General features: G+C 44.9%; 1 long non-coding RNA gene across 1 annotated transcript in view; it reads right to left on the bottom strand.

Moving 5' to 3' along the window:
- The window catches only part of LOC130266536 (uncharacterized), a 44,888-nt gene extending 31,828 nt beyond the window's left edge, over window positions 1–13,060 (bottom strand). Inside the window, exon 1 of the long non-coding RNA XR_008842914.1 lies at window positions 12,972–13,060. This is a non-coding gene — a long non-coding RNA (uncharacterized LOC130266536). The remainder of the gene's footprint in view (window positions 1–12,971) is intronic.
- Window positions 13,061–13,692: the final 632 nt, after the last annotated feature.

Below are 13,692 nucleotides of genomic sequence, written 5' to 3'. Positions count from 1 at the left end.
TTGTTTTGTTTTGTTTTGTGTTGTGTTGTGTTGTGTTGTGTTGTTTTAAATCAACCTGATCTGGGCCATTTTTTCTAGAGTCTAGAGGCACTAAAATTGGTCCACACCCATCTTACATGGCCACATATGTGTGTATACACACACCCAAACACAAAAGCAGTCAGTTCATAGGAGACACTTGGAGGTCTCACCAAAGAGCAGACACGCACATAAGTTGAACAAGAACCTATTCTGTCCATGGGTAGGTACTGCAGTCTGCAGCCCTAGGATCATCACTGCCAGAAAGCAACAGCAAAAGGAGGTAAATGCAGACAAAGTGCCATCAATCTGTGGCCAAAAGAGGGAGAAAAAAAGCGCTTCCTGTTTTCTGACAGCAAGATGGACTCCAGAACATTCTGCATCAATTGTCTGCAGCATCTACCTGTGGATTTTTGCCTTCTGGAGGGGTTTGTTCAAGTGGATGGAGCTATTTCTATTTGGTTTGGAGAAGGAGCACACATTGCCAGAGCTTGGAAGGCGCAATGTCATTCCCAAGGAGCACAACATGCTAACAGCCTGACAGTGACTGGGTTCTGTCCACGGCTGCTGGGTGCCTGCATTCATGTGCTTTTCGTTTCATATTCATCACCCTGGCCTCAGAGCAGGGTGAGATATCTCGGTTCAGCAAGTGCTCTCTTCTTAGGAGGAGGACAAAGGGTGAGAGGCTGAGTGCTTACAGAGGGTGAGGTACACAAATTAGCCAAGCAGATTTCATCTAGCCTTGTTTTCAGCTCTGATCTTCATCAAACACAGCTTGATAGCAGTCAAATTACTGCAGCCCAGGGAAAAGTCATCACATCGAAACTGCGATGCCTGGGGCAGCAGTGCCAGGTGCTGATGATGCTGCAGAGGGACCATTTCTGAAGATGCTCAGTGGATTTGCACCCTTTGTCTTTCTCGAAGGCAGCATTAAAAGCCACACTTCCCTGTGGAAGAGCAATGATGGACAGAAAGCCAGTAGGGGGTGTTCAGCAGAGAAATCAGATCATTTATAAAAGCAGCTTAACCCAGGTGGCCACAGGTATTCTGACAATCTGTTCTGGGCAAGAATTGTATTTCCTGTGAGTGCTTTCATTTTGTCAGTCTGCGTTTCAAATCAACTTTGACACAACCTCAGTGACAACAGCTTTGAAGTCTGAACTAAATGTGCTATGGAGATCATTATTCATAACCACTCAGATGGAGTGGGAATATTTTCCTTTTGAAAGGTCCTGCCAAACCTGTCCTGCGCTTTGTTTACTTTCAGAGGCACTGTGGTCATTCCTTAGGAAGAAAGGGGATGAAGGAAAAAAAGGGCAAAAACAGTCTGGCAGAGAACAGCCTTCCAAAATCACAGATCAGAAATTCTGTAAGAAAGTACAGGGACCATTCCAGCTGGAAGCTGCTGCTTTGCATGGACACCAAGTAGTCTTGGGTCCACCTCTGTGACACTTTATGACACCTGTATCTATTTTACAGGTTAAGCTGCTGTACTTTGTAGGTCAGTGGTTCTATTTGCAGTGGCATAGTCCAACCCAAACAGTTAGTGTTTACATACTTGGAGAGCTCAAATCCTATTAAGTCCCCAGGGGGTGCAGCAATCATCTGGGATTTTGTAGTGCAGGGATTGGTAGGGTTAGGGTTGCATACATACAGATCCACAAAAGCTTTGAAGATACATAATTTTTACATAGGAGTTATGAGAAAAACTTCTGGCTAAAGTCTGTGTAACATTCATTTCAAATGCTCCAGGCCCAAATCTGCTCCCATTAAAGTCCCTGGAAAGACTCCAAGACAATAAGCCAAGACCCTTGGTTTCTGTGCTTACTCTCCTTTTAGTGCCTTTCCTCTGTTCATTTTTCCCCCACTTACTGCTGCTTTTTTTTTTACTGTCTGACCATTTCTGTCATTGGTTTCAACCTAACCTTCCTCTGGCACAGTGTCATTCCTTAAAAGTTTGTAAGAATTTGTTTCCTGAACTCACTATCTTTCATTCTCCTTCCCCTTCCTATTCCCCTTCCCTTTCCTCTTCCCCTTTCCTTCCCTTCTCAGGCTTTTTTTAGTATCACAGCTGGCCCTTCTACTCCAGACTCACATTTGGTATCACTTTGAATGTACTTGCCTTCCTGGTGGCTGCTTCCTGCCTGCCTACTCACACTTCTCTGATAAGCATCATATTGCCTCTTCCTGCTCTCTTCCTTCAGTGTCTCTTCTGCAGTTATCTTTCCTCCACTTCCACCTCTTAAATTTTTTGTTCCTGAGGATCCTTTCAACTGCCCCATCTCATTTCCTGTTCTTCCTTTCACATCACCCCGTTCTCTCATTCCCATCTCTCCTCAGTTTCTCTCCTCCTTGCTCCCTGTTCCTGCCTTTCTTTACTACACACATAATTCCCCAACACTTTCTTTCCCAGAGAAGGAGCTGGGCATTCTGGAAGAAGAAGAGAGGAAGGGTGATATTTTTATTATTATCCTCAGGGGGATATATTTGTTACCTAAGTTAAATAAATAAGCTCCTTATGCAATCGGTGGAGAAGGGTAGGACAACTTAGGAGGTTTATTAGATATTGTCTTCCTTTATTGACTCTGTAGGGAACCTAACTGACTTCACCTGATTTAGTAACCTGAAATTAATGAAGTCACATGAATATCCTCTGCACAATCTCACTTTTATTTAGGTTCATCTGAAGGAGAGAGGGAAGGACATAATATCAATAACACAAGGACAATATTTGACACTGACCAGGCAGCCTCAGCTCCTGATATACGTGGTAGATGCTGGTGGAGTGTGGGGAATGGCAGCTTTTCACAGATCTAAAGGAGAGGAGAATGTTTTTGATGACACCTGGAAGGAATGTGTCCCAGCCAGAATGGGGTTCTGGGATGTGACAGCCAGGTCACCTTTGCAAAAGGTCCCTGGGGGATAGATTTACTTGGCAAGAAGGGTAGGGCCAGCAAAACTGGGGGGGAGTCATCCAACAAAAGGAAGCAAAGAGATGAGAAATTGAGTGGTCAAAGCAAGGAGCCAAAAAAGAGGTTGTTGCTGTTTTTGTTTAGGAGACTTGAGACAATCAATGTTGCTGGCACCCAGGATGCTTCAGTAAAAGTGAAGGAAGAGTGGCCATACCAAGATGCCGAGGTCTAGGTTTTCATTGTGTTGGCAGACAGACAAGGAGATGCTGGATTTGAGAGATGACACACAGAAACCTCAGGAATGGAAAACAGTTTGGATGCTGGAGTCCAGTAAGAACACAGAATCAAAGATGAAAAGCTTGCTATTTCAATTCCTCACTCTGGGGATCTCCAGAGACCATCTGTAGACCTGGTGCACCTCTGATATTTCCTCTGCTTGATTTCCTATGTCCCCACCAGGTCCTGGGCTACAGCTGCTCTTGTAACACTTAGTATGTGCTCACTGAGGACAGAGCTGAATGGAGTAAGGTCCTGCATCCACTTCAGAGTCATAAAATATTGCTCTAAACAGGATAATGGTTAGAAACCTATTTTTTAGCTTCCCATGTTTTTCACCTTGTTTGCCTTGACAAGCCCACTGAAAACTACCAAGCAGGTGGGTGAGTAAAAAGGATTATTAGTCTGGGACAACACAAAAGCTGGAGGACAGGAAGGTAGGAAGCTCAGAAGCTGTGCACCCTTTCACAGCTGATGTCTTTATTCTTATTGCTATATATTTAGATTATTTCCAAGACTATTAAACAATATTCTCTTACCAAACCCCCATCTATCCTTTACTGAGAACCATTTGCAGCTCTATTCATTTCACCCACCTACAAGTGTTAGATTTTCCTTTTTCTTTTAATGAAGACGAACTTGCCAAGTCCAGCTTTTCCCTAAGATCTGATAATATGCAGGGCAAGAATGGTGGTGGGAGGGCTCTAAGTACTCTCATAGTGAATAAACATGGAAATTTTCCAAACTAATCAAGAGCCAAAGAGGTGCAAGAAGACAAATACAATGGAACTATGGACATTTCAAGAGAAAATCCGCCTTTGTTCTGAGACACAAAATAAAACTAGATTTTTAAACTTTCCCAAAGTAAGTGGTTTTCCTCCAATCCCGTTATTCTCCCTCCCCCCTCAGTAATGTTATACAAGCACCTTTCTTTGTCAAAAGTACAAAGCACTTGGGAGAGGACAATGCATCCAAAGTGACTCCAGAATAAAACAAGAAAAACCTTTCAGCACAAGGACTTGTGTAGGTGGGGGCAGAACACAAAGCACAAACAAATGCCCTGTGAGAGACTGGAGGAGAAGCTGCTTTGAATGTGCAGAGAGGAGCTTTCACCCTTTCTGAGGCTTTCTCAATGTAGCTGCAAAGCTGCTCTCTGACTTCCAGCCCTGTGAATTTCCACTCCAGCCTCGCTGTTTATAACCAGTACACAAAGCCCTTATCTCCCAAGCACAGCTTTAGATTATAGAGAGGGCACGCTGTCAAGAGAGACTGTCAAGGCTAATGAGCACAGGGTAAACCCAGAGCTGCAGCAAAAGGACACCTCTGGAGGAGCTGCTCGAGGTTTGCAGCACAGCCAGATGTACACTTCTATCTTTTTTCACTGTCTCTGGTTAGCTTCTATTGCTCTGAAGCTACGGCTTGCCCACCTGATCTCCTGTGAATACCTAGGCAACGCTGAAAGCCTTCGGAGCGCACAGGAATGCGGCGCTTGCTGCGCACCCGGCGGGATGGGGAAGCGCTTCCATAGATGGGAGGAGCGTACCTCGCAAAATATTGTGGCCATAAACTCATTTTTTTGTTGCGTGTATAACTTTCTGTTTGTCTTTTTGGAGGGACAGCAGCGCTTTTAAGCATTCCAATTAAACAACCAGGGCAACTCACATTCTGGCGGCCAATTTTGATGGCAAATGCAAGTGGCTCCTACAACCTACGTGGGAACTTATAAAAGGAAGGTGCCTCCATGAAGAATGCCGAGCTGCTTCCCAGTGAGGGAACATCATACTGAGGTGACACCCACGAATTCAACATGACTACCTTCCACCCGACGTTTTGGCATCACCCATCCAGAAACTGAGGTTTTCTGACAAAACTGTTGTTTATTCTGAGAAAAAGCCTCCCAATCCTCTGTGCTCTAAGGTTATTGCTTCACAGCACAAATCAGGAATGTTACAGTTGGTAAAGCGGAAAAAAGATGAACTTTTTGGGGAAAAAAATTGGTCCCTCATTACTATAAATGAAAGGCATCTTAAGCCTGCTAAATGTGGAAATCACAAACATCCTGGTACATATTTTCCCATTCATATCATACATTCAGATAAATTGAAAGTGATCTTTTGTGTCATACTTCCCCCGCTTATCCAATGCAGTCATTTCCCCTAATAAACTTCCTAGCACTTGGTGTGGTCAAGTGTTAGGTGTCCCCAAGGAATGAAGTTTCCACCACTTCCTTGGAAGGCATTGCACATGTCTCCATCGAGGAGATTCCTGGGATTCAGTTCAATGTTCCTTTTATAGGAGCACTCCCATTACTCCTGATTATCCCCTTGCATACATCCTTAAGTAAATCTGTTAAGCATTTACTTTTTTCTAACATTAGTGACAGTTACCACATTCCCTCTTTGTCATCTTCTGACTACTTCATTGAGAAAATATTAGGGATGGCATATTCACAGACAACATCCCCCCTGTTTTTTTGGTTGCTGTTCTTGAATCCCCTCCAGCATGCCTCTGTCTGCCTAGAAGTGTAATAGGCAGGACTCAGGGCAATATTCCACATGCTCTGCCTTCCCACATGTAAGAGGGTGCCTTCCCACACATTGCCCACTTCTGCAGCTTAAGAAATACCACTTCCAATCAGCTAGCTGCTATCATTCCTAGATCTCCTCAACACAATTTATTCCTGCTGCATATTTGAGTTTCAAGTTGTTTTTCTCCAGTTTGCATTTCTCCAAGTTGGAACTTGTATTGTTGTTTTCCAGACATTCTTTACTCTCTCTTGAATTGCTTCATATCACTTTCCTGTTTATAAGGGTATTCACAGTCTTTCCCAGAGCAGCACTGATGTGTTTTTCACTTCATACAAAAAAAAAAAAAAAAAATTGGAAATATAATTACGCAAACCATCAGAACACTTACATATCTGCAGTGGAAGATTACATTTGCACAACACGCAATGCACAGCCCTAAGATCTACCTCTATTCCTCCTCTACTTCTCTGCTTGTTTTCTAAAATCCAAACCATCACTAAAGGGCTCATGCAGTGTTTAAGCAAATACACAACAACCACAAGATCACCCATGGATTTCACTGGGGTGCTGCTTACACTTTTTCACAGTGGAAAGCCACCACCATTGCCAATTCCAACAGCACAAGGACACTCATGTTGGTAGAGTTTATTCCCAAAAATTTACAATACCAAGTTTAGGAATAAAGCTTGGGTGTTCCCTGCAGAACACGATAAGTCAGCCTGACTTTGTCCCTGAACCCTGTACTCTGTGCTTACACACCCACTCCACACTGTTGTCAGACCACCATACTCCCAGGCCTGGTGTTGCAGGCTGGCCTTGACTTCAGGGCTGAGAAGACCATCTGGGACTAATTTGAATGGGGATGGTGTGAATTCCTCACCTGACAGCAGGAGCTGAGACTCTCCAAAGGAGACGTGATGTGCAGCTACACAGAGAAAGCCTGCACAGTGACGTCAACAGCATCTCTCTGTGTGTGCAGAGCTCGCTGCAGCACCAGTTGTGCAAAGCACTTGAGGCAAAATGAGAGCAGCTTGCCTTCCACCACTCCCATAATAAAAACCCCCATTTTCATCTCTTAAAACATATAGACAACCTTAGTCATGTCACCTTCCTTTTGAGATCAGTATCTTGAGGTCTTCTCAGCACCTCTGCTGAAGGATGACACCAACTATCAAAGTGTTTAGTGTAGGAGATTGCATATCCAGGGAAGAAGCTGCACATCAGGGAAGAAAATTGCATATCCATTTCTGCCTTTCTGGAGCACCAGCTTACCAATACAAATCCATCTGGCACATATAAGCAGAGAACTCAGCCAGTTTGGCACATCTTTGTGCTCAGCACCTTAACTTGTAGAGACCATGCTTCAGGATAATTATCTTGACACTAGATCTTAAAATCCTTACAACCCCATCTCAGTAGTTGTTATCTGGCAGAGGCTGGGAAATGTCCATGGATAGTTTCAGAGTGGCCCACGAGAAGCAGCTCATTTTTAACATTCACAGCAATACACTTCCAGTGGGAAATATCTGGATGTTCACTCCCTTACATTAAAACCACTGCCCAAAATAGATCTGTACTTGTGTCATAGATGACAGCAAGAAACCCTAGGTAGGTGAGCAAAGTAAGAGTTTCAGAGTTAGCTGCTTCCCTAGCTGGCAGGCTATTTTTGCTGAGGAATTTTTGCTGTTTTGGCTTGCAGTAGCCTATTTGATGACCACTGTTACTCTCAGCTGGCCACTCACTTTTATCATCTCCCAGGGTCTTGTGAATATTGCGTTGGCAATTATTCTTCAGAAAGAAGCACAAAATAGTGTCAAGGGGTTTTGAGGTTTTTGTTTTGTTGGGGATTTTTTGGTGGAAAATAAACTATCTGTGAAAAATGTGTATTCCCTTCTGTTGTGCAAGTCTTGGAGCTGGGGAGGCTGGGCTTGCAAGAGGCTCTCACCATGTGCTGCCTCATGGTGTGCCCAACAGGTTTTTAAAGGGAGATGGCTACTGCCAGCAATTTCAGAAATTACACCACTTTCAGTTTAGTTTCACAGGCACACTTTAGAAATGGATCCTAATGATGTGAGATCAGCAGGCAAGAGAAATAGGAGCCAGCTTTCTCCTTCTCTTTCCCCATGGCTAACTGGGCCCTCCTCAGGCCTGTTGTTTCTGCTTTCACATTCTTTTCCTCTCAGTGATCTCTGCAGTGTCCTTGCTGCTGAGGAGTTGATGGAGCAGTTTCAGTGTTTTTGCCCCAGAAGATGAATGTGCCATCCTACAGGGCCTGGGAAAGCTATCCTTGCTGTTTGTGAAGCAGACATGCTCTTCTGAGGGACAGGTTTTATGCTGGAAGTAGTGGGGGTTGTTTGCTTATCTACTTTTTCTCTATCTTTCCCCCTTTGTTTTCCGTTTCCTATTTATCTTTCCTTCCTTAAAACTGTCTCCCTCATCAAAGAAGGCCTCCAGCTCTGGAGTAGGAAATAACAGCTGAAGAGCAATATTATTAACAGTTTGGAGCCAGGGTTGAGGAGAAATACATTGTTCAGCAGGAAGAAGAAAACCAAATACAGATACCCAGCCTGAGACTTGGGCAGGGCAGTACCTTTGGACTTTTGCCCCTGTGTTTGTTTGGTTGGCTTTTCCCCCCCTTTTTTTTATTTTTCCTTTTTTTTTTCCCTAGAGAAAACTTCCAGGAAATGTTTTGTTACCGCATGTGGTTGAAGCAACAACAGCTTGTACCAGGCAAGCAAGCCTCCAGTAGCAGTGCAGCATGGCATGGGGTCCCTCTGGCAGAGCACAGAGTACCACCTCCTGCTTAATGGCATCACTGCCTGCAGTGACTTCCAGGTGGCAGCCTGTCCTTGGAGGCCTCCTGTCCACACTCTAATCCAGCCCAACAGAGCCCAGCTTCTGACAGGATCACAGCACAGGGACACACGTGCCTGCAGGCAAATTATCACACCAGAGGCTGTGACATGACAGGCCCGGGAGTTAACCCAAGCACCGGGCCTGCCTTGGGTACAGCTCTGTGTCATCAGAAATAATGAACCGTCATGCAACAGGGCTGGCACCTAAAGGGGATCATTCACACCCCCCTCACATCCACACAAGGCAAACCAAAGCAGCCTGCTGTGGTGGTGCCCATCTGCCAGCCTACCTGCCACAGGCAGCATGGAGACCAGCAGCACAACCAAGTGTGAACCAGGAGACCAAGGCTACACTAAAATGGAAGACAGCACATTAACAATGCAGCACTGATCTTCCTGAGCTGCTGGTTTATAGAGCCAGCACAATTAATTTATCCAGGCTGCCTTCATTTTATTGTTATTAATTGTTACGAGGTTTTTTTGGCAGGAATGGAGAAGCTTGTCTGATTAAAAATAGCTTTGGGGACGGCAGCTGGCAGAGTCACAATGAGAGAAGGAAGGATCCAGCTCCAGATCTTTCTTCAAAGAACATATTCCTAGCAAGTAATTGCGTGCAATCATGTGCAGAGATAAACACTAGCACTTCCCAAGGTGTAGCTCAAGGCTCTGATCCTGACAGTCACTGTTTGCTGGCAAACATTCAGAAGGGTCAAAGACCTGCTCAAGTCTCTGTAGATTTTCTGGCAGGACCCGTGTCCTACTACTTTTGCAAGGCTGGAGAGCTGAGTATTCCACAGACATGAGGCTGCCTGGGCATGGTGGGATTCCAGCTGCACAAAATACATCATAACAGTTTCAAAAATATGCAGCCTTAAGGGCTGAGAATCTGGTTTCATGCATGTGCATCTTCACTCTGTGGATGGTGCATGTGTGCTTCTGCAGAGCCCTTATCCACATGCTCCAAGCAGCTTGCACAGCTTTCTCACTTTTCAATCTGTATTAAGTAGATTTCCACAACTGGAAAAATAAGCAGGATGCTGAAGAATGAACACTGTAAGTGAAGAGTGAGTGTGGTGAGAACTACAACTACACTTCCCTGATTTTTGATGCCAGCTGACAGATCCTTACTCCCCATTTCCAGTACACATCAGACCCACCTGAACACAAATATGAACTTGTCTCTATGTTGTGCACAATTCGATTTTCTCTGCCTGAGCTACCAGTGTGGTGCTACAAAAATGGCTTTCAAACACTTTGAGTGAGCCAGTGTTTCAGCTACAGGAAAGCTGTGCTGGTAGATTCCGGCTGATGGTATCCAAGATCCTTGCTGCAGGACTGAGCAAGCCAGCTTTCCAGCATCTAAATGCTCACCCCAACATCCAGCTTTACTTCCAGCCAAGCCAGAGAACAGCAGGACTTCTGGAGAGCTGCCTTCATCCATAGCCTTTGAACTCCTCATGAAGGACTCTGCTACTTCCACCACTCACTGGCTTTCTGAAGAATTTGCTTCTTTTGGCTCTTGGGCATGTGAAAATCATGTTATGCAGCCCCACAGATCAGGAGAGATGGTCTACCTTTAATATGTTGCTTTCTAATGCATTTTTGTGCTCACTTCCAGGAAAGTTTTGGCAATCTGTGAAGTTCACTCTTTGGAAAACATCTCACACTATGTCATTAGGTGAAAATGGCCTCTGGAACAGCTGAAAAAATCAAAGTGCTTGCCCACATATCCTATTTGCTGGAGGAAAGTGCTATGCTGCATCTTTTTGTTGTGTTGTTTTGTTTTGTTTTGTTTTGTTGTTTCGTTTTTTTCCACTCCAGCATGTATGAGGAAAACATGTGAAACTGTTAGAATTTATATAGGCAGATCTGACAGCCTTTTGAATTTTAGTTGAACTGTACACAAGCATTGAATTTCTGAGCTTGCTTCCTGAATATGCACTTGGCAATCAGACCAAGTTTTAGCAGAAAGCACGGCTGCCGTGGTGACAACAGGCGGGTGCTCGCTGCTGTAAACCAAAAACCAATGCAGCGACACGGAAATCAATAACCCACAGCAATTTATCTTGTGATTTTTTTTTTTAAACTGTTTTCTTCCTTTGCCGCTTTAGCACGTTTGCTCAGGACTGCCTGGACTAAAGGCAGCAGCACATCGTGCCCGGGAGAGCTGAGCCCCGAGTCAGGGCAGCGAGTGCCACCTACTGAAGCACTAATTTTCCATTATCACCGGTTACTCGCCACCCCGCTTCCCCCCACCCCGCCCCCAGCTTCCTCCAGGGCCTGGGATACACTTCCAAAAAATACAAAAGAGCAGGAAAGAGGATTTAAGCTGTTTATAAGGCCATCACCCCTATTTTAGCAGGCAAAACCTGGGGGGCGGGAAGAGGAAGAAGGGGATTTGTTTTCCAGGTTTTTGGTCTGCCCTAAGCAGAAAGGTACACAAAGAGGGAGAAAAAGTCCCTGCTTGAAAAACATTTCCTTTTAAATGGCATGATATGCCTTTAAGGGGTAGGTAGTAGGCAATGATCCATCTTCACCACATACAGGCTTGCCTTGTTCTTCCATTTCTGGCTGAGTGATAAAACGTTAAATGTCATTTCCTGTATCAGTGGTTAACCACTAGATGCTGGATCAGAGATTTACCAGAAGTGCAATATTCAAAAGTGGACCTGCTGCTTTCAATAACCCTTTCTTGCACCCTGTGGGAACCATTTAACCTTTGAGAGAGAGGAGAAGAGAAAAAACATAAAGGGAAAACAAAACAAAAATACCCTGGATTTTAGTAGGGAGAAAATACTTGAGCTTGTGTCAGCGGCTCCCACTTCATATAGGCAGTCCTAGGGATAAATCCTTCCCCAGCCCCAGCAGCAAAGCTTGTGAGAAAGGGAAGCAACTGGGCTGTTTCTGAGCCCATGGTTCTACTGCAGCAGCTGGAGATCAGGCACTGGGGGATGCGGCTGTTTGTTTTGCACTGATTTCCTTCCACTAAAAGCCATCATATTTACCAAACAGATCGACACAGGAATCTAAAACATGTACTCCCTACCAGTCCTTACTTTCTTTTACCAACCTTGCACTTTACATTGCAGAGGAGAGCAGTTTATCTGCCCAGGCTGTATTCATTTTATTACCGTCCTCACAGTCAGTTTTGGGGTTGCAGGGATGAAAAATAATTTTGGGAAGAGCAACTGGGAGAGTTAGGAGCAGATAAGGAAATTTCAGTTGAGGCTGCATTTCTGAAAGCTGAATTTTGAACATGTGGTTGTGCAATTGCCTGCGCAAATAGAGGGTTATTTTCCTAATTACATAATATTTGTAAAGCACTTAGAAAATGAAATGGCTAAGCACACATCAAGAAATACCAGTTAGAGAAAGTTGTGGCCAAATAGTGATGGACAAGAATACAGAAATAATAGCAGCAGGTGTTTGGACATATACCTGATGACCAAACTGCCTGTGTATGGCTCTTGGCTGCAACAGCACCCCTTGCTTTACACTCCAGCCCCTGAATCTCTGCTTTCAAAGGGCTCAAACAACTTGCCTCAGCTGGAGAACACCTTTGTTCAGGGTGGGGAATGGCTCTGCCTTTGCTGTCTGCACGTACCTTGCATGACACAGCCCTTGGCCCTGAAGGCAGCCTGCAGGGAGTATTGCAATTGAAATAATAAATGGTAATAACTTCAGAGTTGAAGTACCTCACTCCTTTCTACCTCCGCCAACAGGAAACCCCCACACTTATTCTGTCATTCCTATTTACTCATTTGCACAGCAGCAGCACCCAGCTGACTCAGTCATGAACCTGACCCCAGCCATGGTAGGTGCTGTGCAAACACTCTGTGGTCACACAGTCCCTCCCTGGCAGGGCTGATGCTCTCAGACATGAAAGAGAAACACTCCCAGCATCCCAGGCCAGGCACAGCTTGACCACAGGTACCCGTGCCCTACATGGAGTTTAGTTTCTGCAGCAGACTCAAGGAGGCAAAAGGAATTGTACCAATTGGATCCTGCACTGTCCAGGCAAACAAGGGCAGAGCACAGTGTTTGCACAGCACAGCTCGTGTTGCTGCCACAAACAAAGCTGAGTCCAGGGAGGAGACTTCTGTGCCACTCAGGAAAAAACTGGGATAGTGGAAGATCCAAGAAGATTCCGCCAAAAGGCAGTGTTTTTATTCCTTACTCCAAAAGTAACAGGAAATCTCCAGATTACTCATCCTTTCCCAGGAACCCTGGCTGGAAAAAAAATCCAGGGGCCTTGCTGTTTTGCTATATACACACACACACACATACACACACACAAAGGAGCCCTGCAAAGACCTTAACACCAGCTGTGCTTGCCCTTGCCAGAATTTCCTGAATCCACCCCCGGTCATACCCTCACTTACCAAGCAATGCAAATATTCGAGAGGCCACCTCAATTCTGCAGTGCCTGGTGTAAAAATCTGCATCAAACCCAAGCAGTAAAGGCTGTGACTCACAGAAACTCGGCAGCCAGAAGTCTTGTCAGGCAGGCCAAGCTTTTATATAGCAGGAGGTCACTGGAACACACTCTGGCTCACCTCTCTCATTGATCAAAAGAGTGTAACTGCTTAGAAACATCTCCTGCTTGCCTTCCCTTTTTAAAGTCCAGTGCTAAGAAGCTGGTTCCTAGCAGGCAGAGAACAGGATGACACAGATATGGTATCTCAGGGAAAGAAAATGTAGTTTTGTCTCAGCAGCTGCTGAAACTTATAGCACAAATGAATTCTGCTGTGTAACTCAGAGGCTGTAGCCAAGAGAAACTTGAGTCAGAAGACCTGATTTCAGTTCCTGCCTCTGCTACTGACCCACTGTTTGATCCTGGGTTAGTCACTTAACTGCCCCTGGAAATAAAGACTTCCTTTGATGACTATTGCTTGGGAACAGCCTGGACATTGTCAAGGACATGGAAGGGCTAGGTGACATCTGCAGTGGAGGCACAGACTGGCATGTTGCTGCAAGGTCTATGTGAAAGATGGGTGGTGAGGAAGAAGTAAGATAGAAACCAGGGCTTGCGTAGCTTTGGAAGTGTTTAAAAAAGAATTCACAAAATGGGGACACCTCTCCTCTCCCCATACATTGGGAACA

This window comes from Oenanthe melanoleuca, chromosome 1A, assembly GCF_029582105.1.
Source record: "Oenanthe melanoleuca isolate GR-GAL-2019-014 chromosome 1A, OMel1.0, whole genome shotgun sequence".
NCBI lineage: Eukaryota > Metazoa > Chordata > Aves > Passeriformes > Muscicapidae > Oenanthe > Oenanthe melanoleuca.
This window is presented reverse-complemented; position numbering and strand designations above follow the sequence as displayed.